The sequence below is a fragment of the Cervus canadensis genome, chromosome 2 (assembly GCF_019320065.1).
Source record: "Cervus canadensis isolate Bull #8, Minnesota chromosome 2, ASM1932006v1, whole genome shotgun sequence".
In the NCBI taxonomy this organism is placed as follows: domain Eukaryota; kingdom Metazoa; phylum Chordata; class Mammalia; order Artiodactyla; family Cervidae; genus Cervus; species Cervus canadensis.
The window spans coordinates 12,758,836-12,782,544 of record NC_057387.1 but is presented as its reverse complement, the minus strand read 5'-3'; the positions used below and the strand labels follow the sequence as shown (position 1 = coordinate 12,782,544).

The following is a 23,709-nucleotide window of genomic DNA, read 5'->3' as shown; positions in this document are numbered from 1 at the left end:
TTGATGAAAGTTCACATTTTTGTTTCACTGTAAACAAGCTGCCATGTGTGCGTGCTAAGTTGCTTCCGTTGTGTTTGACTCTGTGCGACCCTATGGATTGTAGCCTGCCAGACTCCTCTGTCCAAAGTGGCTGAGGTTTAAAATCCAGAAATGAATTGGTAAAGGAATTAGTGAGTATCCATCCCCAACTGCTTTGTATCCCTAAGGACGGTCTAACTTTTTAAAAGGAAATTAGGAAAACGTGGTGCCACAAGGGGGCGCTGCTGAAAACCTGCTTTAGCGGTAGAGCAACCGTTCATAAAAGGAGCATCTCCTGGAGAATGGGTTCTGGAGAACAGGTGTGTTTGTGGAGCGTTTGTGGCCTCACTGGACACACGCGCAGGGCCCCGCTTACTAAACCCAGAGACTCCTGAAGTGGGAACACATCCCCAATGTTGTGACAGCTCGCAGGCTCAGAGAAGTTCAGATGTTTGTCCAGAGTCACTCGGGTAAACAAGATGAGATTCAGACCTAATGAGTAAATAAGGTGTGGCACTGGCCCATCAGGGAGGATTTATAACCTCAAGGACACCGGTCAGCACTGAAACAGTGCTGGTCACTGTGTGTCCTTGAAATCAGAGTCGCCAGCCAGGTGTTACCATTTGGGTCAGAAAGTTCCAGAAAGTTCCCTAGTGTGGGACAAATAGTCCCCACACCGACCATCGTGGAGTCTGTGCCCTAAAAGCACCATTGGGGAGAGTCCTTGATAATGAGAAGGGGGTGTGTGGGGTTCCTAGTTTGATATCTCTCCCCAGACTGAGGAATCTTTTTAAGTGAAGTGTAGCTGACTTACAATGTTGTGTTAGTTTCAGGTATACAACAAATTGTCAATCGATAATCAATCGATAATTATTGATGATTGATAATTATCAATTATCAACTGATAATTATCAATCACCAATGATTCAGTTATCTCTCTCTCTCTTCTTTTTCAGATTATTTTCCATTGTAGATTATTGCAAGATATTGAATATTATTCCCTGTATTGCACAGTAAATCCTTGTTGCTTGTCTATTTTAAGTGTAGAAGTGTATGTCTGTTAATCCCATACTTCTAATTTATCCCTCCCCACTCTCTTTCTCCTTTGGTAACTATACATTTGGTTTCTTTTTGTGAGTCTGTTTCTGCTTTGTATATAGATGCATTTGTATTATTTTTTAGATTCCACATATAAATGATATCATATGATATTTGCCTTTGTATGACTTACTTCACTTAGTATGATATTCTGTAGGTCCATTCATGTTGCCGCAAATGACAATATTTTATTCTTTTTATGACTGAGTCATATTTCATTGTGTATATCTGCAACATCTTCTTAAATCATCTCTTGCTGGGCATTTGGGCTGTTTCCACATCTTGGCTATTGTAAATAGTGCTGCTGTGAACACTGGGGCACATGTTTCTTTTCAGATTAGAGTTTTAATATTTTCTGCCCAGGAGTAGGATTGCTGGATCATACGGTAACTCTATTTTTAGTTTTTAGAGAAACCTCCATACTATTCTCTGTAGTGGCTTTACCAATTTACATCTCCACTAACAGTGCAAGAGGGTTCCCTTTTCTCTACCTCCTCTGCAGCATTGGTTATTTGTAGCCATTTTGATGATTCTGACTGGGGAGATGTGATACCTCATTGAAGTTTTGACTTGCATTTCTCTAAATATTAGCAATGTTGAATATCTTTTCATGTACCCGTTGGCCATCTGTATGTCTTATTTGGAGTAATGTCAATTTAGGTCTTCTGCCCATTTTTTTAAATTGTTTTTTTTTTCTGATATTTAGATGTATGAGCTTTTGTATAGTTGGGAAATTAACCTATTGTCAGTCACATTTTTTCAAATATTTTCTGGGGAGTCTGTCTTTTCTTCCTTTTTCCTCTTCTTCTCTTCCTCCTTCTTTTTAAACAAATAAATCACTTAGGTTTTACTTTACATATCATCCTTGATATATTTTTGTCAGCAAGCATGTATCACCAAGAGTCTGCCTATTATTGAACTACTGTAAAGATTTAGAGCTTGGGTACCTTGAAGTACTGTGGATGACTGTGGACTTTGAGATCCTTCCTCTCGGAGTGAAGAGAACCCTGAACAGTATTGAAAAGATGAGGCCAAGAAAGAACTACTAAGGGGACCTTTGGAGGCAGGAGGGCTTCCCTGGTAGCTCAGGTGGTAAAGAATTCACCTGCAATGCGGGAGACCCTGGTTCGATACCTGGGTCGGGAAGATTCCCTGGAGAAGGGATAGGCTACTCACTCCAGTGTTCATGGTCTTCCCTGCTGGCTCAGACAGTAAAGAATCTGCCTGCAATAAGGGAGACCTGGGTTTGATCCCTGGGTTGGGAGGATCCCTAGAGAAGGAAATGGCAACCCACTCCAGTATTCTTGCCTGGAGAATCCCCATGGACAGAGGAGACTGGTGGGTTACAGTTTGTGGGGTCCAAAGAGTCGGATATGCCTGAGTGACTGAGGGCAGCGTGGCATGGGGGAGGCAGGAAATGATATTAAGTTCTGGGAAATGGGGCTGGGAAGAGGGTCAAGAGCAAGCAGAAGGGCAGCACTTATTGAGAGTGTCTGCTTATCTAACAACACAGAACTCACGTCCATTTTACAGATGAGGAAACTAAGGCAAGTGACAGCTAACACCTGGCAGAGCTGTCATCTGAACCAGATGCCAGTGCCCCACGTCCTTCCATGGTATCTGGCGGCCTCTCAGAAACCATGGTCTTGATTCTCCCAGACGCCCACTACTTCTCTTCTCTAAACAGTTTCCCTCAAATTCAGGAACAGGTGTGTGCCTTTTGGGCAATTCTGAAATCAGCCATCGGGTGGGGATGCTATCCGACAGTGGCTCAGACTGCCTCCCCTGGGAGGATGGGAGCGGTGAAGTCTGTTGGGATTGCCCTGTGCTGGGTGCTTTTCACCATATTTACTTAGTTCTTCCAACAACTCTGGGAAAGAGTTATTATCTTATTTTCTAGAGAAGGATGTTGGGGATCTGCCCACAATTATCCAGCTTGTGGTAGAAGTAGGAATGGAATCAGGATGTGTCTGCCTGTGAAGTCCTGCCTCCCAGTAGGCTGGGCTCCAAAGGCAAAGTTGTTCTGGGCTCTCAGGATACACAGTCATGTGGGCAGGTAGACAAGGAGGGCTACCCCACTTGAGCCTGGGCTGGGGTGGTCTTATGAAGGAGAAGAGTGGATGAGGGTCATCCAGGCCTTCACTTTGGTTACTGATGGAAAAGTTAGGTGAAATAGAGTTAAAATCACTCCTGTAAAAAATACATGCACCAAATGTTCCTTGCAGCACTGTTTACAATAGGCAAGCCAAAGGGAATGGATAGTTAGGGACTTTGGGAAGGTCATGTACACACTGCTATATTTTAAATGGATAATTAGCAAAGACCTATTGAGCACAGGGAACTCTACTCAATATTATGTGCCAGCCTGGATGGAAGGGGGGTTTGGGGGAGAATGGATACATATATGTGTATGGCTGAGTCTCTTTGCTGTTCTAGCACCAAACTTTGCTGAAACTACCACAACATTGTTAATCAGCTACACCCCAATACAAAATGTTTTTGGTGCTAAAAAAATTAAAAATTAAAAAAAAGCAAGAGAAAACCTCTTCTGTGGATTCCTAGGATGCTGCTATGGTGCAGACCCATGGACCACCCTCCAGAAGTCATCCTCCTGCCTTGGGAGAGACTGCCTTTTCCTCCTGGTAAACAGTTGTCTGTATTTTCGGGCAATGCTGCATGAAAATGTGTCTGTAGACTGAAATGTTAGATTCCCCCCAGACAGTAATGTGCTAGAAACACCTGGAGCTGGCTTGTGAGAGCTGGTTTTATCCGTTTTTTCCCAAGTCTGTGCTCAGTGTCAGCATGCTGGTGGTTTGGAATGAGCCACAGAGGGGGGTGTCCACACCACTGGGATTGGCAAATGCTAGAGACCAGGGCCTTCTCCTCCTGAAGAGCCAGTTGTTAAACAGTTCCTGGCACAGCCCTGCTGCCGGGGAAGATGGGTGGGAGCAGAGAGATGGACCACTGGACCCACGGGAAGCCGTGGATTTACAGCTTCCATCTCAAGCTCGCGCCAAGCCTTCAGTTTGTGAATAGAGTGGATTCTCCTAGAGTGGAATTTCTGCACAATTGAAATTGCTATTCTCCTGTCTCTGTTTTACTGTTTACTGTTACTGAGGGCAAATAACTGAGTATGAAACATGCATAAACTGTGTCTCCACTGGAAGCAATATGGTGGACACAGACTGTAAACATTTGCTGAGTGGAAAGCGATCACGGCTGTCATGTGCTGCTTAGCTGAAAGCTGCTTGTCTTATTTAAGAGCATGTGTGACACCCCAGCATCTTCACAGGAGGGATGGGACAAGGGTGAGTCAACAGGGCACCTGCTCTCAGTGCTAGCTTTGACTCACACCAGCCTGAGAGTTGGCTGACTTCTTCGCTCCTGTAGTTCACATGAACTCCTTCCCCCACCCCCAGCCCCAGTTCCTCAGAATGTGACTGCATTTGGAGACAGGGCCTTCAGCAGAGCAATTAAGATAAAATGAGGTATGGATGTGAGAGTTGGACTATAAAGAAAGCTGAGTGCCGAAGAATTGATGCTTTTGAACTGTGGTGTTGGAAAAGACTCTTGAGAGTCCCTTGCACTTTGAGGAGATCCAGCCAGTCCATCCTAAAGGAAATCAGTCCTGGGTGTTCATTGAAAGGACTGATGCTGAAGCTGAAACTCCAATACTTTGGCCACCTGATGTGAACGGACTTATTGGAAAAGACCCTGATGATGGGGAAGATTGAAGGTGGAAGAAGGGGACAACAGAGGATAAGATGGTTGGATGGCATCACCGACTCAATGGAGATGAGTTTGATTAAAACCCAGAAGTTGGTGATGGATAGGGAAGCCTGGCGTGCTGTAGTCCATGGGGTTGCAAAGAGTTGGGCATGACTGAGTGACTGAACTGAACTGAACTGAACTGAGGTCATAAGAATGGGCCCTAATACAATATGACTGAGGTCCTTACGGGGAAAAGACATTGGACACAGATATTTACAATGGGAAGACTATGGAAAGACACATGGAGAAGAAGCCTATCAACCAGACAAGGAAAGAGTCCTCAGAAGACATGAATCTTGCTGACACCTCATCTCAGACTCCCAGAATCCAGAACTGTGTGAGAAGATATCTGCTGCTAAGGAAGCCTCCCAGCCTGAGTACTTTGTTAGGGCAGCCCTAGAAAATGATTATACTGAGAGTGGGGCCTGCTTGCCCCTCCTGTTCACAGGCCCGGGTGTAAGAAGAGGGTGGGTGGACAAGATCCACTGATGCTTGGTTATATCACAAATGACCAACAGCTTGCCCAAGTGCTGTGGGACCCCAGTGCAGAGGGCACCTAGTTCATCTGGGGTAGGGTGGGGCAGGGTTCCGGGGGGCCATCTGAGCTGCATCTGGAAGGGTTGGTGGGAGTTTGGCAGGGGTGGGAGGGAAGGATCTTACTCCAGGGAGGGCAAGCCGGTCTGCAGGCTGGAGGCTGATGATGGGGGTTCTTTCTTAGGGCCATAAGAAATGTGGTGTGACCTCGAAAATGCGGAGGTTTTCCCATTATCAGCTCATGCTGGGGCTTTCTCTCCTCTCTCTGCCCCCAATGGGAGGGTCTCAAAGGTCTGAGGGCACAGTTTCAGGGATCCGCAGGGCCCACCTGCCTCCCTGTGGGTTGTTCGGTGTTACGTGAGCCCCTGGGGTGGGAGGAAGATTGTGCTGGCTGTCGTGGTCTGTCCTCTCCTCGCTGGATAGAAGAGAGATGCTGAGAACATGTCTTGCCGAGAATCAGGAGGAAAATCTTGTGATAAAGGAAGCCCAGAAGAAGGGGCCCAAGTTTGTGGTTGGGATGAGGTTAGATGGGAGTGGTGCATGGGAGCTGGACGCAAGCATGGGGTGAGTGCAGTTTCTCCATGGGGGTGGGGGGCCTTCTCCAGGCTTAGAAGGTAAAGTACTTGGTGTGACTGATGGGATGGATGCTAAGACTAAGATGAAAAGGCCCTGTGAAAGCTGGACCATGAGACGCTATAGGAGGACAGTTCACTGCCCCAGGGTGTAGGGCAGGCCCACCAGCTTGCTGCTCACAGACAGTGGGAATCTCCAGGCCCCGCTGGGAGACCAACCAGCTGAGGCTTCTCAGGCCAGCAGGTTTTGCAGGTCTGGGCTGTAGCTGGAGGTGCTGGCCTGTTTGTGACCCACGGAGTGCACAGTGGGTTTAACTGTGGTTGGACGAGGGCTGCGCTGGGGACCCAGAGAATGCTGACATGCAGCCACAGGCCTTAGCATTTCCGCTTGTGGTGGTGTGAGGGAGGTGAGAGGCTGCCTGGGACCGGCCTGGCCTTCCTCCCCCTCGTGTGGCTTCTCAAGGTCTGAAACCCTCTTGTGTGGGAGCTTCACTGCGCCGAGAGGAACCTGAATCTGAAAAGGGTGTTGGTCTGAAAGGACGGGGATCTGGTCTGAGGCCTGGTTTTGACACATGCTGACTTTCTACACCTTGGGTTAACAAATAAGCTATATGCATCCTTAGTTTCCTCGTCTGTTTAATGGGAAGGTAATCATGGTACATACTGGCCTCTCGCAGGTCAAAGTGCTTTCGCACTGGAAACTACTAGACAAGTGGGGGCGTTGATGATGCTTTAGCTGTCTGGGTGCCCCTGATGGACTGGACACCAGGGGAAATGTCTGTCCTGTAGATTCAGCAAGAACTGGTGAAGCCGTGCCCCATTTATCAAGGGTCACACTTCTCCTTTCCTTAATTCTTTAAAATTAACGCAGGCCGGGGGTCCAATGTCATTGCCATGGGCACACGGACCTTTCATGCATAGAATGGCTTCTGGTAGGGTGCTCAGCCTTTCAAAGAGAGATATTTCTTTTTCTTTTTTTATGACTGGAACTAACTTATTTTATTTTTAATTTTTAAAAACTTTTAATTTTGTACTTGGGTATAACCTTTTAATAATGTTGTGATAGTTTCAGATGAATAGCAAAGGGACTCAGTCATACATATACATGGATCCATTCTCCCACAAACTCCCCTCCCATCCAGGCTGCCACATAACAGTGAGCAGAGTTCCCTGTGTTCTACAGCAGGTCCTTGTTGGTTATCCATTTTAAACATAGCAGAGTGTATAATTCCATCCCAAACTCCCTAACTATTCCTTCCTGCTATCCCTCCCATTGACAGTCATAAGTTTGTTCTCTGTGAGTCTCTTTCCATTTTGTAAGTTCATCTGTGTCATTTTATTTTTAAGAATCCACATATAAGGAATGTCCTACAATATTTCTCCTTCTCTGTCTGACTTACTTCACCCAGAAGAGAGATACTCCTTAATTGTCTCATACAGAGCCAAGCAACTGTTTCACTTTGTTTGGTAGCACAGTAAACCATATTCCAGATTTACTTTAAAAAGTATCTTACGAGCAAGACATGTAAAAAGTTAAACTAAAGTACCATATATAGTGGGTTCTTCAGTGACTATCCTGAGACCATGCTTATATTCAGCGTTTTATCTCCGCTCCATAAGTGTGTGTGGAGGTGAAGAGACAGAAGTCACTGGAAGGAGTGTCCCCAGCTTCCCAGCTGCTCTGCGTCACCCTGGCCCTTTTGGGGGCCTGTGAAGGGAAGCTCTGAGCCCAGGCCACAGAGGGAGGTCATGTTTCCTTGAGAATGAGCTTTGTCCTGGGGTCTTTCTTTGGAAAGGCCAGGGTTGTCCTGAGTCTTCAGGTCAGCTTTGAGCCTAGGACCTGATGCTCTTAGCATCAGAGATGGAGCTGGAGAGTGGAGAGGGTGCGGGAAAGAGGCTCCCTGAATGGCCTGAGTGTGACCCCAACGCCAGAACCTCTGTCACATGCAGCTGTGGCTGTGCTCCTGATATAGGACAATCCTTAGTGTTTGTGAGTGATGAGTGTTCCTACTGTGGGGTCACTTCCTCACTGATTTCCGCCTCTCCCGACCTCCTGGTCTGCACTACCAACCCCTGGTGGTCCTGTAGGTCCCTTATGCTCAAGTCCCCAGACTGCACTCTCCTTCCTGCCCAGAGTCTCTGAGGCCCAGAACACTCTCCTTGGACCTGGGTACCTTCTTGCCTTAACCCCTCACCCCCAGTTCTTTGCTGAGCGATTCTACTGCAGCTGTGTCTCTCTATCCTGTCATCTCTGCCCTCCATCACTGCCCTGCCCTAGCCCCCTTCTCTTGCCTGAATTTTACAATGTCTGTTCCTGTGCTCCCAGTGTCTCCCAATAGGTGATGCTGCCCTGATCAGTCCTCCTAAAGCATCCTCTGACCCTATCTCACCTCTGTTCAAAGATCTTCGCTGATTTCCACTTATCCACAGAATTTATTTCAGATGCCTTGGCCTGGCTTTCATCATCTGCAGCCCTACTACCTGTGGTTCTCAGACCTGCAGCTTCAGCATCACCCAGGATCTTATAAGAAATGCAGAGTCTCAGGCCCCCTAGAGTTACTAAGTCAGAATCTGCTCTTTAACAAGATTGCCAGGTGAATTGTGTGCACGTTCAAGTTGGACAGTGCTGCTTTATAGTTTGATTATTTTCTTTTTAATACTGGGTTATTACAATGTTCATTTGGGTTTTTCCATACCATCTTACTTTTTGGCCAACCTAGTACATATAATCAGATATAATATATATATAATGTGTGTATATATATATACACACATACACACATAGCATACATATATGTGTGATCAAGTTACTCATGCATATGGTTTTAAAAAGCATACTGAAAAGTCTCAGCACCATGCTGGCCCCAGTTCCTCTCCCCAGAGGCAACCGATTCTACTATTTCTGGTTTTAGTTTTTCTCTGATTACCTCTGTGTCTCTAGGTAATGCTTCTAAGGGTATTTCTGGAATTTTTAAACTGAAGTATTGCCCAATGACTTCTTGTTAATCTATGGGAGATGTATTCACTGATTGCCCCTCCTCTCCAGCCTGCCTCCTGTCCTGCCTGTCAGTGGTTGGAATTGATCTTCGTGCTGCCAGCTTTTGTCACGTGTCTGGGGGATCCTTTGTTTTCCTCTTAAGTTTGAAAAGGAACCAGGCAGCTCTGTGGGCAGTCAGACTCCACCTTAGGGTAGGGACAGGGACTGGCTTTTATGCTGGGGAACCCATAAATGATAGAATGAGGAGGCTTTCCTGAGATCCAGTACCCACAGTTCTCTCCATGCCATGCATTCCGGGTTTTTGGGTTTTATTTTGTTTTAGAAGAGTCTTTTTCTTGTTGCTGTTGCATGAGAAGGTAATGCCTGGCTCCTGGATAGTCATGCCTGGGTTGGGGGGGGGCGGTTGCCGGGTGACTATTTCATTCCCAGACCACCCAGTAGGTTGGTCCCCTGTTTCAGCCTCATTCTCACCCCACCCTCCTTCCTACCTGGCCCTCTGAGCTTGGAGTCCTTGTGGTTCCTCTGGGCAGATGGCTCCATCCTCTGCTGTGTCCATACATGTGGTTCTAGGTTAGTGGTTCTCAAACGTGGCTGCACACTGGGCTCATCTGAGTCCTTAACAAAGCCCTGGGCATGATCCCGGAGAATCTGATGTCCTGCGTCTGGCTCTTCCTTACTAGGCAACAGTTTTCCTCATCTCTCAGATTCCAGGCATCTCTGGTCTGCTGAGTAGTTGCTTCCCTGTCTCTCTCTGTGTGACTGATACTACTAAAATACATTTACTATCATTTTACAGTTCCAGGAGAGAACACACATACATTTACTTGGTTCATGAATATCTTGAACAAGCAGTCCAAAACCTAATTTCAGTCTACATGTCCAACACCATCTCCAACCACTCCTTTATGCTCTGTAGTTTAGCAAGTATAAACTCCAAAACTGTTTGCTTTCACCCATCTTCACACAGCTCTTTCCCCACATCTGTGGCATCACTCTTGCCGCTCCCTTGGTAACTTCTAAGCCCAGAGAAGAGCTATGGCTCAGCCTCTGCATCTCCTGACCTTCCTTCTGCTCTGAAACGGCTCCAACAGATTCAAGCTCCTCACTGTCACACAGCCACAGTCAGAGGCAAAAGTCATTTGGCAACTTGGGGCAGGAGTTTTTCCTGTCCCTCCTTCCTCTTGTCAGAATGAAAGTCATTCGCAGAAGCTCCCAGAAAACTTTTCTTACCTATCATTGACCAGAACAGGGTCACCTGCCCATCACGCACAAAATCAGGTGAATACCCCACCTCTATCCCAGATACCAGGTATCTCACCTTGGCAGTAGGACCAGTCAGGGCTCTGTTAGTAAGAAGATGGTGTTGATCACAGTATTTTATTTCTCTATTCCTTCTGTGTCTTCCTTAGGGAACTAGTTATCTACATGTTTGATTCCCATTGTCAGTCCATTTTGCTCAATTTTTTCCCTCTTGTTTTCCATGTTATTTTCTCATCCTGTTTTTCACATCACTGATAGAGTTTTCTGTCGTGTTTGTATTTTTAGATTCTGCAAAAGAATTAATTCTCTTCTCAATTATTTTCTGACTTGCTGGATCCTCCAACCCTCTTCATATTCTGATATTTTAGTTCATCTTTCATCTCTTGTTTCATCAGTCTTTTGCAAACTCTTGTTTCTTTCTTTTACTTTGTAGGATCAAATATTTGTGTAGGTCTCTGCTAGCTTTTCTTTCCCCCCTGCATTTTCATCTTTGATTGGAGACTTTCTGTTTGTTCTGCTATTTGCCTTGGCAACCCTGTGTATTTGGATTCATTTTGATTTTGCCTTCTGTCAGGACCCTGAAGTCTGAGCACATGAGTTAGAGATCTGTATGTGAGGGCTGGTATTCTTTGTTTGGTCTATAGCTTCCTGGTGAAGGTGGGAGGAGAGCATGGGCTTTGGGCCATGGGAGGTGGAGAACCCTGCCTGCTCCACTTGCTCCAGTTCTATGAAAACCACAGAGAAACAGTCTCCTCTGGGTGGGGTCTTCCTGTTTCATGAGGAGTGCCTGTGTGATTCTGTTCCCTTTCCCCTCCTCCCCATCAGACTGGGCTGGCTGGGTGATGTGGCATCCTTGTGGTTCATGGGCTTTCTGTCTCCTCACCCCTCTGCCCCTGTGTCTGTTGCCTTTCCCATCTGGGTCTATTGCTCCTGGAATGGTGTTTCTCAAACTGGTGTGTTTTATAGTCTTGGGATCCTGCAAGAGCTATATTAGAGTGTTTATATTTTACGCTTTCATTTCAATAATAATCTGGTGATTAGTATGTGTATATTTGGGTCCTGCAGGTGCCCACCTTATAACAAAGGCATTTTCAGGGCTGCATCTGCTTTTGTGTTAAGGCATCTTCATGGGGGGACCAGATAATGGCACAGAGCATCGTCCTGATGGGGACCACCTGATGCGTGGTTCACATGGAGGAGACAGGTGGGAGGACCGGGCCTGAGGTGGGGCAGGGCAGAGTGACAATAATAACCTGTGGTTTTGATGCCAGCACCACTCTTTCTGCTGTGAGTGTGTTGACTCAGTGACCCTGCCAACAGCTCTATGAGGGAAGGCCTGATGACTCTCCTCTCACAGCTGAGGGGATGGAGGCACTGAGAGGTCAAGGCCTTGCTCAAGAGTGTGCAGCCGGTAAGTGTTGTGAGGGTGTGGCCCAGGCAGCTGGGCCCCAAAGCCTAACTTCTTACCCATTATGCTGTAAGACTCAAGTACATTTGCTCAAGGGTTAATTCAGCAACAACCAGTTTGCTGAAAAACAGTTTATAGAAAAATCCATTTTCTAAATGGGTAAATCACAGGATGAGCAGTTTGATGAATTTGACAAATTTGTAAAATATTTATTTCTATCAATTATTGATACATTTACAATGATTTGAATCAGATGGATTACCAGAGCCCATGAGAACTTTGGGGAGCAAAGACTCCAGGGATCTGGCTTCAGCTTGCCTCCCTGGCCTCAGACTCCCAGTCTCTCTGCCTGTCAGTCTCCTCGTCTCTCTCCCGTGCAATCTTCCCTCTCAGGCTGTCTTGTGAACTGACTTCTCTTTCTGTCTCCTGCAGGGAGCTGGGTAGAGAGAGACATGAAACATTGCTTTAGGTACCCTTAGGAAGAAATAATGAAACCTGCCAGCTCAAATAGCAGAAATCTTTGAAGGCTGTTAACCATTTCATCCAATATGAATTGCTTTAAGTTTAACATATAGCTTAAAAATAAAAAAGTTTCTTATAAATGGATACCTTGATAATTCCGATGACTTTATGAATCATTCACCAAATTGGCATCTGGCAAACTGGCCTTCTTCAGCCCCTGAGCACCTCTCCAATAGGCACATTATGTTCAAAAATTCCTGCTCTGGAGCTGTCAGGGACATGTCTGACTTGTATGAAGAAGTATGGTATTCTATCTTTCTGGCAGCAACTTATAAAAGTTCATTAGTAATAATGTAGTAAATATCCACTATGGGTGCAAATACCCAACGAACAACTTTCTTGTTCTATAATTCCAGTAATAAGTAGGTCAATATTTATTCAATAGAGATTTTAATAATGGTGCATTGCTATTTTTTTCAGGCCAGTAAAACAATTTACAGGTATATCAATTGCTACCTAGTTGAATTTTGGTTAAGATGATTGTCTATCTTGAATTAGTGAAGAAAAACTTTAACCAAATGTTGTACAACAAATGCACGTGAAGTGGCATTCTTTGTGTTAAAGTTAAAAAGTAAATTAAACATATAACCTGATGTGAAGCTACAGTTTTTTCCTCCTGATCCTAGCATGAATGATTTACTTTCACCACCCATCTCATTACACTAAAGTTGTGCTTGTCTTTTCTCCCTCAGGCTCCCTTAAGAGAAATAAATTCCAAGACAGAGAAGGTACAGAAGACTCTGGGATCACCAGACTTCAGAGCATGTTCATGCCCTATGAAGTAGATACAATCCTTATCCATACTATAGAAAGGCTACAAAAATTACATAACCTGTCCAGGGTCACACAACCAGTGTGTGGTGAAGCCCCCACTGCACTGTAAGTTCCTTGAGGACAGGGGTTTCCCTTAGTTTTCATTGAACTTTCCCCTTACCAGCATCTAGTGGGCACTCTGCCTGAACGTGAGGAGTGAGTGAGGAAATGAAAAGGAAGAGACTGTTCAGAAGAGAGCCCCATGTATGCAAGCAGAGGTCAAGAGGGCATTGGTGGAATGGGGCAGCTGAATTGATATTACATCTCCTTTTTTATTTTAAATTTTTATTGGAATATATTTGATTTACAGTGTTTATTAGTTTCAGGTGTATAGCAAAGTGGATTAGTTATACATATACATATATCCACTGTTTTTTAGATTATTTCCCATATAGGCCATTACAGAGTGTTGAATAGAGCTCTCTGTGCGACACAACAGGTCCTTATTAGTTATGTGTTTTATATATCATGGAGCTTCCCAGGCAGCTCAGTGGTAAAGAATCCACCTGCCAATGCAGGAGATGTGGGTTCAATCCCTGGGTTGGGAAGATCCCCTTGAAAAGGAAATGGCAACCCACTCCAGTATTCTTGCCTGGAAAATCCCATGGACAGAGGAGCCTGGTAAGTTACAGTCCATGGGGTCACTAAAAGAGTCGGATATGACTTAGTGACTAAACAACAACAATTTTAAGTATAGTAGTGCACATATGTTAATCCTGATCTCCCGACTAATCCCACCTCCTCTCCTCCTCAACTGGTAAGCATCAGTTTGTCTTCTGCCTCTGTATCTCTATTTCTGTTTTGAAAATAAGTTCATTTGTACCATGCTTTTAGATTCCACATATAAGCACTATCATATGATGTCTTTCTCTGTCTGACTGCCCCTCCTTTTTAACATTAGTTGTTTCTAGTCTGTAGCCCTCAGGAAAGTAGGGGACTTGGTATTTTATGATGCCATGGCTTAAAGCTCCTGTAGGGCCTCCCATCCCCTGACCTACCCGGTTTACTTCCTCTGTGTAATCAAGGTGATTCTCTAAGCTGATGGGGGAAGGGTGGTAATGGGTTGTGCTGACCGCAGGTTCTCACACTGCTCAGAGGAGGGTTGAACTGTTTATGTACTCAGAGGTGGTAACCAGCATTTGAAAGGGCAAGTCTGGAATGCAGCAAAAAAAGGGCATCTATCAGCCTGAACAGGTGATTAAGTCCCACCCATCCAGGGTGAGGGCCAGAGTCTGGAGGGCACGAGCTTTCCAGGACTGGGGGCAGGGTACCCTGAGTTCCTTAGTCCTTATTCCTCAGATCCTTCTCCTCTCCTGCTTGGATCTGTTGTCTAATTCAGCCTACTAGGCTCAATGATGTTGGGAAATGGGTGTCTGCCTGCCAGTCTTACATTGATACCCTGGGTGATGCATTAACCTCCATATATTGCTCCAGTTTCTGGACTTGCAGGTTTGAAGACTATAGTCTATAATGAGGCTGTTCACATTCACTGAGGTGGTGACCTTTTGGTTACATCACAGAAACTATTTAAAAATATTTCTCAGTTCCCCTAATTTCCCTGAGACTTCCCAGCCTTGACCTCCCCTGGTCTTTGCTGACTCATTTTCATCACCTTTCTAGCAGATCACACTCACGCCTCCATGGACAGATGACCGCCAGGTATAAGGTTGCTTTCTTCTCATCTGCAGGGTTATACTGTCCACACAGGTGAGGAGGCTGTCCCTCAGGCTTAGATTCTTGGAGTTGGGGGCTGGCCCCAGTGTTCTCTGTTCCAGCTCCCTGGGGAGGCCCTGGCTCAGCCAGGTCACTGTCAGGCTTCTTGTGTTTCCTGGGGTCTCACATCCTAGGCTGACATTGCACCAGCCTACTGTGCTAGTAGATGAATGAATCTGGATCTGGGCATGGGCTCTTGGGTGAGAGGGGACAAAAGAGAAACTGGGTTTCAGGGTTGGAGGCACATCCGACTAAGTTACATACTGCCACTCTCACCCATGTGATGCAGCTATGGGAGTTTTCTAACTACAGACCTGGGGAAGAAATCTACTCCCCCTGGCCTGATGGGTTCTGACTCCCAGCCCTGGGGTAAATGGCTGACTTCTTTCTGTGCTTAGTGAAGCCTAGATAATTAAATAATCATGATTTATATAAAATTTTATAATTTTACATATACATGAAAATTATATATGACAATTACATAATGTATATAATAACCAAGACATGGGATGGGTTGAGAATATAGTGGAAAAATATGTTTAAGTTCTTGTTTTGTACAAAGAGAAGGCATAATACTGATTATCTTTAAATGTTGAAGTAAAAATTGAACTTTAGTAACCAGTAGGATAAAAATACAAGGTGGTATAATTTATAAACTACTAAAGAAGTCTGTGTCAAAGATAGATTCAATGCAATCCTTATCAAGCTACCAATGGTATTTTTCACAGAACTAGAACAAATAATTTCACAATTTGTGTGGAAACACATAACCTTGAAGAGCCAAAGCAATCTTGAGAAAGAAGAATGGAACTGGAGGAATCAACCTGCCTGACTTCAGGCTATACTACAAAGCTGCAGTCATCAAGACATTATGGTACTGGCACAAGGACAGAAATATAGATCAATGGAACAAAATAGAAAACCCAGAGATAAATCCATGCACCTATGGACACTTTATCTTTGGCAAAAGTGACAAAAATATACAATGGAGAAAAGGCAATCTTTTTAACAAGTGGTGCTGGGAAAATGGGTCAACCACATGTAAAAGAATGAAACTAGAACACTTTCTAACACCATACACAAAGTAAACTCAAATAGATTAAAGATCTAAATGTAAGACCAGAAATTATAAAACTCTTAAAGAAAAACATAGGCAGCACACTAGCTGACATAAATCACAGCAAGATCCTCTATGACCCACTTCCCAGAGTAAAGGAAATAAAAACAAAAATAAACAATTGGGACCTAATTAAGCTTAACATCTTTTGCACAACGAAGCGAACTATAAGTGAGGTGAAGAGGCAGCCTTCAGAATGGGAGAAAATAATAGCAAATGAAACAACTGACAAGAGATTAATCTTCAAAATATATAAGCAGCTCATGCAGCTCAATACGAGAAAAATGAACAATCCCATCAAAAACTGGGCCAAAGAACTAAACAGACATTTCTCCAAAGAAGACATACAGATAGCTAATAAACACATAAAAAGATGCTCAATCACTCATTATTAGAGAAATGCAAAACAAAACCACAATGAGGTATCATCTCATGCTGGTCAGAATCAGTTCCGTTCCGTTCAGTCACTCAATTTTGTCTGACTTTTTGCGACCCCGTGAACCGCAGTAAACCAGGCTTCCCTGTCCTTCCGTATCTCCTGAAGTTTGCCCAAATTCATGTACATTGAGTTGGTGATGCTATCCAGCCATCTCATTCTCTGCCACCCCCTTCTCCTTTTGACTTCAATATTTCCCAGCATCAGGGTCTTTTCCAACGAGTCAGCTCTTTGCAGCAGGTGGCCTTGGAGCTTCAGATTCAGCATCAGTCCTTCCAATGAATATTCAGGGTTGATTTCTTTTAGGATTGACTGGTTTGATCTCCTTGCAGCCCAAGGGACTCTCAAGAGTCTTCTCTGGCACCACAATTTGGAAGCACCAAGTCTTCATCACTCAGCCTTCTTTATGGTTCAACTCACATCTCTACCTGACTCCTGGAAAAATCATAGCTTTGACTCTATGGACTATTGTTGGCAAAGTGATGTCTCTCTTTTTTAATATGTTGTCTAGGTTTGTCATAGCTTTCCCTCCAAGGAGCAAGTATCTTTTAATGTCATGACTGCAGTCACCATCCACTGTGATTTTGGAGCCCAAGATAATAAAATCTGTCACTGTTTCCAATTTTCGTCCTTCTATTTGCTGTGAAGTGGTAGAACTGAATGCCATGATGTTAGTTTTTGAATGTTGAATTTCAATCCAGCTTTTCATTTCCTCTTTCACTCTCATCAATAGACTCTTTAATTCCTTTTCACTTTCTGCCACTAGAGAGATACAATCTGCTTACCTGAGGTTGTTGATATTTCTCCTGGCAATCTTAATTTCAGCTTGTGATTCCTCTTGTAGGTACCTGCATGTAGAAAAAGGAATACATTTGAATGGATTGCATCCCCTTATTAAAAGGCCAAGATTCTAGATTAGGTAAAGTCAGCTCTATGCTATTTACATGATCTAATGACACAGAAAGGTAAAAAGAAAGAGAGAGGGGAAGAGATAGACTGGAAAATTATCTGTTATACCCCTTATCCTTGATTTGGATACCCATCTCAGAAAAATACAATTCTCCTAGTTAGCTTCTTTTTCTCCTTTGCCTTTAGCTTCTCCTCTTTTCTCAGATTTTGTGAGGCCTCCTCAGACAACCATTTTGCTTTTTCGCATTTCTTTTTCTTGGGGATGGTCTAGATCACTGCCTCCTGTACAATGTCATGAACTCCATCCATAGTTCTTTAGGCACTCTATCAGATATAATCCCTTATGTCTATTTGCCACTTCCACTGTATAATCATAAGGGATTTGATTTAGGTCTTACCTGAATGACCTAGTGGCTTCACCTACTTTCTTCAATTTAAGTTTGAATTTGGCAATAAGGAGTTCATGATCTGAGCCACAGTTAGCTCCTGGTTTGTTGACTGTGTAGAGCTTCTCCATCTTTGGCTGCAAAGAATATAATCAATCTGATTTTGCTATTGACCATCTGGTGATGTCCATGTGTAGAGTCTTCTCTTGTGTTGTTGGAAGAGGGTGTTTGCTATGACCAGTGTGTTCTCTTGGCAGAACTCTGTTAGCCTTTGACCTGCTTCATTTTGTACTCCAAGGCCAAATTTGCCTGTTACTCCAGGTGTTTCTTGACTTCTTACTTTTGCATTCCAGTCCCCTTAAAGAAAATGACATCTTTTTTGGGTGTTAATTCTAGAAGGTCTTGTAGGTCTTCATAGAACTGTTCAACATCAGCTTCTTCAGCATTACTGGTTGGGGCATAGACTCAGATTACTGTGATATTGAATGGTTTGCCTTGGAAACAAACAGAGATCATTCTGCCATTTTTGAGATTGCATCAAAGTACTGCATTATGGACTCTTTTGTTGACTATGATGGCTACTCCATTTCTTCTAAGGAATTCTTGCCCACAGTAGTAGATATAATGGTCATCTGAGTTAAATTCACCCATTCCAGTCCATTTTAGTTCACTGATTCCTAAAATGTCGATATTCACTCTTGCCATCTCCTGTTTGACCACTTCCAATTTGCCTTGATTCATGGACCTAACATTTCAGGTTCCTATGCAATATTGTTATTTACAGCATCAGACTTTACTTCCATCAGCAGTCACATCCACAACTGGGTGTTGTTTTTGCTTTGGATTTGTCTCTTCATTTATTCTGGAGTTATTTCTACACTGTTCTCCCGTAGCATATTGGAAAAGATATACCCATTTGAATGCACAGTTCTGAAGAATAGCAAGGAGAGACAAGAAAGCCTTCTTCAGTGATCAGTGCAAAGAAACAGAGGAAAATAACAGAATGGAAAAGACTAGAGATCTCTTCAAGAAAATTAGAGATACCAGGGGAACATTTCATGCAAAGATGGGCACAATAAAGGACAGAAATGGTATGGACCTAACAGAAGCAGAAGATATTAGGAAGAGGTTGCAAGAATACACAGAAGAACTATACAAAAAAGATCTTCATGACCCAGATAATCATGATGGTGTGATCATTCATCTAGAACCAGACATCCTGAAATGTGAAGTCAAGTGGGCCTTAGGAAGCATCACTATGAACAAAGCTAGTGGAGGTGATGGAATTTCAGTTGAGCTATTTCAAATCCTAAAAGATGATGCTGTGAAAGTGCTGCACTCAAATGCCAGCAGATTTGGAAAACTCGGGAGTGGCCACAGGACTGGAAAAGTTCAGTTTTCAGTCCACCCCCAAAGAAAGGCAATCCCAAAGAATGCTCAAACTACCGCACAATTGCACTCATCTCACATGCTAGCAAAGTAAAGCTCAAAATCCTCCAAGCCAGGCTTCAACAGTATGTGAACCGTGAACTTCCAGATGTTCAAGCTGGTTTTAGAAAAGGCAGAGGAACCAGAGATCAAATTGCCAATATCTGTTGGATCATTGAAAAAGCAGGAGAGTTTCAGAAAAACATCTATTTCTGCTTTATTGACTAGACCAAAGCCTTTGACTATGTGGATCATAGTCACAAACTGTGGAAAATTCTGAAAGAGATGGGAATACCAGACCACCTGACCTGCCTTCTGAGAAATCTGTATGCAGGTCAAGAAGCAACAGTTAGAACTGGACAAGGGACAACAGACTGTTCCAAATCAGGAAAGGAGTACGTCAAGACTGTGTATTGTCACCCTGCTTTTTAAACTTATATGCAGAGTACATTATGTGTAATGCTGAGCTGGAATCAACCTGGACTCAAGACTGCTGGGAGAAATATTAATAACCTCAGATATGCAGATGACGCCACCCTTATGGCAGAGAGTAAAGAAGAACTAAAGAGCCCCTTGATGAAAGTGAAAGAGGAGAGTGAAAAAGTTGGCTTAAAACTCAACATTCAGAAAGCTAAGATCATAGCATCTGGTCCCATCACTTCATGGCAAGTAGATGGGGAAACAATGGAAAGAGTGATTTTGGGGGCTCCAAAATCACTGCAGATGGTGACTGCAGCCATGAAATTAAAAGACGCTTGCTCCTTGGAAGAAAAGCTATGACTAACCTAGAGAGCATATGAAAAAGCAGAGACATTACTTTGCCAGCAAAGGTCCGTCTAGTCAAAGCTATGATTTTCCCAGTAGTTATGAATGGATGTGAGAGTCGGACTATAAAAAATGCTGAGCCCCGAAGAATTGGTGCTTTTGAACTGCGGTGCTGGTGAAGGCTCTTGAGAGTCTCTTGGACTGCAAACAGATCCAACCAGTCAATCCTAAAGTAAATCAGTCCTGAATATTCTTTGGAAGGACTGATGCTGAAAGCTGAATCGCCAATACATTGGCCACCTGATGCAAAGAACTGACTCATTGTTAAAGACCCTGATGCTGGGAAAGATTGAAGGCAGGAGGAGAAGGGGATGACAGAGGATGAGATAGTTGGATAGCATCACCGACTTGATGGACATGAGTTCGAGTAAGCTCTGGGAGTTGGTGATGGACAGGGAAGAGTGGTGTGCTGCAGTCCATGGGGTTGCAAAGAGCCGGACACAATTGAGTGACTGAACTGAGCTGAAGTTAGCCTCTTAGTGATTGGCAAAATTAAAATTTGGATGAACAGCTAAATAAAGACCTTTCCTGCCTCTGGAGGGTTCTAAGGTCATTTCTCTACACACAGGTACATGTGACAAAAAGAAGCAATGTAACACTTATTTTACTAATTCATATTGGGGAGGGGTTAGGTTTAGGGCCTTGAGGTGGACTTTGAACTGTTTTTTGAGAGAGGTTTTTGCACCTTGAGTTCTCACTCACTTGAAGGGCAAGCTTTAGTTAAAAGCCCCAGTCACTTGTAACAGAGACTCTGCACAAGTCATTTGCAACAGTACTGAAAGCAGGGTTTCTGCTAAATTTTTGAAATGAACATAAAACCCTTGAAGCTAAAGCTATTGGATAAATATAAAAACCAACAGTCAATAGACCTTAATGAGTGCAGTGAATGAACCTGGTCTTACATGACGTTTTGTTTATAAATGAGAAAGTGTAGGAATGATACATGGTGTCTAAAATAATTAAATCACCTTCACAGTGTAATACATTTCACCATATCAAAAGTAAAGTACATTTTTTCCCTTTACTGTCTTGATATAAAACTCTCAACGGTGGGCTTATAAAAATCATAGGTTTAAATTTTGTTTTAGAGGTAATGTTCCAATCTCTCTTCAGATACAACTTTCAGGTTTGTAGAACAATTGAATTTATGCCAGTAGTTTGGAGCATCTATGTCTGTAATAGAAAGATAACACTGTTTTTGCTTGAGCCTGTCATCTGTATTTGCATCAACAAGTGTTGATGATTCAACTTAAAAAATATGTATACTAGAAAAATGTCAGCAAAACGATTGCAGCAGTGGCAATAGTGACTACAGGCCAATAAAATGTAGGAATCTTGTACCTTTGTCTTATTTGTTTTCTAACTCTTATATCTTTTCCCCCCTCTGTCAGTTCCTTCAATATAGGTTTCTTTCATGTGGCTAATTTTTCTCTAGTGTTCCACTTTGATTTCATTTAACTGCCTTTTCTGTATAGTTTCAGTTATTCTCCAAGTGCTTGCTACAGGGAAAAAGTGAACATTTTAAATATTAACATCCTTAATTTATAAAAATACAGCTTGCTAGATTGATACCATTTTAGCTTCAATAGCCTGCTTTAATTCTGCTCCTGTCCGGTTCCATCAGCTACTTAATTTTGTTACTGTCATGAATTACAGCTTTATACACTGTGTGCTCATTAACATAGGTATAGTTATTGTTTAAGCATTTTTCTTTTATATTGCATAGGAAGCAAAAAGAGGAGCTACATATAAAAAATACAATACCTCTATCTTCTATATTTAATAATGCTACTTTTACTGGTGACCTTTATTTCCTCCTATGGCTTCTAGTGTCCTATTGCTTCAGCCTGATTCCAGCGCCCTTTTGTTTCAGCCTGAAGGACTATCTGAAGGCAGATTTATTAGCGTTGAATTCTCTAAGCTTTTATTTTTCTGGGATTTCTTAATTTCTGCTTCATTTTTGGGTAGTTTTATAAATAACAGAATTCTTATTTGACTATTTTTTTACTTTCAGAACTTTAACTATATGATCCCACTATCTTTTGGCCTACATGGTTTTTTATGAGAAATAAGCTGTTCATCTTATTGAGCAGCCTTGTATATGTATGTGACAAGTCAGTTCTTGCTGCTTTCAAGATTTCAGTTATTTCATAACATCACATAAAGAACTGCCTTAATATTTTGTATGGTTACATAGAATTCTACTATATATCAATAACATATTGATCTTCCTTTGTCTCCAAATAGTGAACATTTAAGTACTTTTCATATTTTTTTGTATTTTTTATATGAGTTTCAATGTCTGTCCTAATTTCTGATTTTTTAAAACGTGTAGCTAGTTTTACTATGAAAAAAAATTTTTATTTTTATGTTGTTGACTATATCAACCTTTTCTGGCTTCAAAGGTTTTTGATTATTTGTGTTTTTGTCATACTTAAGTTTTTCATACTCTTGGATATTAAAAAAAATCATTCCAATATCTTTTCTTTTTGTACATTAAATTTTTTTTTGTGTGGTGTATTTTTTATTGTGGAAAAATAAATGTAACATAAAATTTATCATCTTAATCAATTTAGGTGTAAAGTTCAGTGTCATTAAGTACACTCATAATGTTGTGCCGTCATTAGCACTATCCATTTCCAGACACATTCAAGTCTTTGTGAAATTTATTTTTGTCTGAAGCATGTTGTGTGACTTCAGTATATTTTCCTAATGGCTAGCCAATTGTCTCAGAATATTTTTGTGTCTTATCCTGAATTTTCTATGCCTATTTAGGTGCTGATACCATGCTGCTTTAATAATGATAGTTCCAAGGTATGTTTTAATTTCTTTGGGGTAATTTCTTTTTTGTGCTTATTTTTTAGAATGTCTTTGAATGTAATTGCTTCTTATGTTTTCATATAAAAAACCCTGATTGTCTGGATTTAAACAAAAATCCTGTTGGTGTTTTTTAAAATTAAGATCATATTAAATTTATAGATTAATTCAAGAGAACTGATTATATTTTAATTTTCCTGTTGAAGAGCATGCTTTGTTTTTCCTTTGTTCAGGAATTATTTTGTAATCTTCATTGGAACATAAAGAAGGCTGAGGGCCAAAAATCTGATGCTTTTGAATTGTGGAGAAGACTCTTGAGAGTCCTTTGGGCTGCAAGGAGATCAAACCAATCAATCCAAAAGGAAATCAACCTTGACTTTTCATTGGAAGGACTGATACTGAAGTTGATACTGATAATGATACTTTGGCCATCTAATGTGAAGAGCTGACTCAGTGGAAAAGGCTGATGCTGGGAAAGACTGAAGGCAAAAGGAGAAAGGAGCGGCAGGGAATGAGATGGTTAGATAGTATCACTAACTCAGTGGACATGAACGTGAGCAAACTCTGGGAGATAATGAAGGAGAGGGAAGTCTGGCATGCTGCAGTCCGTGGGGTTACAAAGTCAGCCAATAGTGAGTGGCTGAACAACAACATCATTTGAATTTTATATTTTTTGTCATAAATCTTTTCCACATTTTCTGTTATATTTTTACACAGGCAGTTTATTTATGTGGTGCCTAAACATCCCATTCTGTTTATTAGTATCATGGGGGAGGGCAGTGGAGGATGAGATGGTTAGATAGCATCACTGACTCAATGGACATGAATTTGAATGAACTCTGGGAGATAGTGAAGGACAGGGAAGCTTGGTATGTTGCAGTCCGTGGGATCTCAAAGAATTGAACATGACCTAGCAACTGAACAATAACAACATTAATAACAAGTCTATTTATTTTGCTATATTAATTTTGCATCCAACTCTTTTCCTGAGTTATTCATATCACATGCAATAATTTTCATGTGGGTTCTTTTGGAGTTTTCAAGTAAAAAAGTTAAGAATCTATAACTAATATAAACTCCATCT

At 42.5% G+C, this 23,709-nt stretch overlaps 1 long non-coding RNA gene across 1 annotated transcript; it reads left to right on the top strand.

The window, feature by feature from the left end:
* The first annotated feature begins 11,551 nt into the window (after positions 1 to 11,551).
* On the top strand, positions 11,552 to 22,993 carry LOC122431732. Its single transcript, XR_006266613.1, has 4 exons — positions 11,552 to 11,662; positions 12,874 to 13,060; positions 22,584 to 22,622; positions 22,859 to 22,993. It is a non-coding gene; the product is annotated as an uncharacterized LOC122431732 (long non-coding RNA).
* Positions 22,994 to 23,709: the final 716 nt, after the last annotated feature.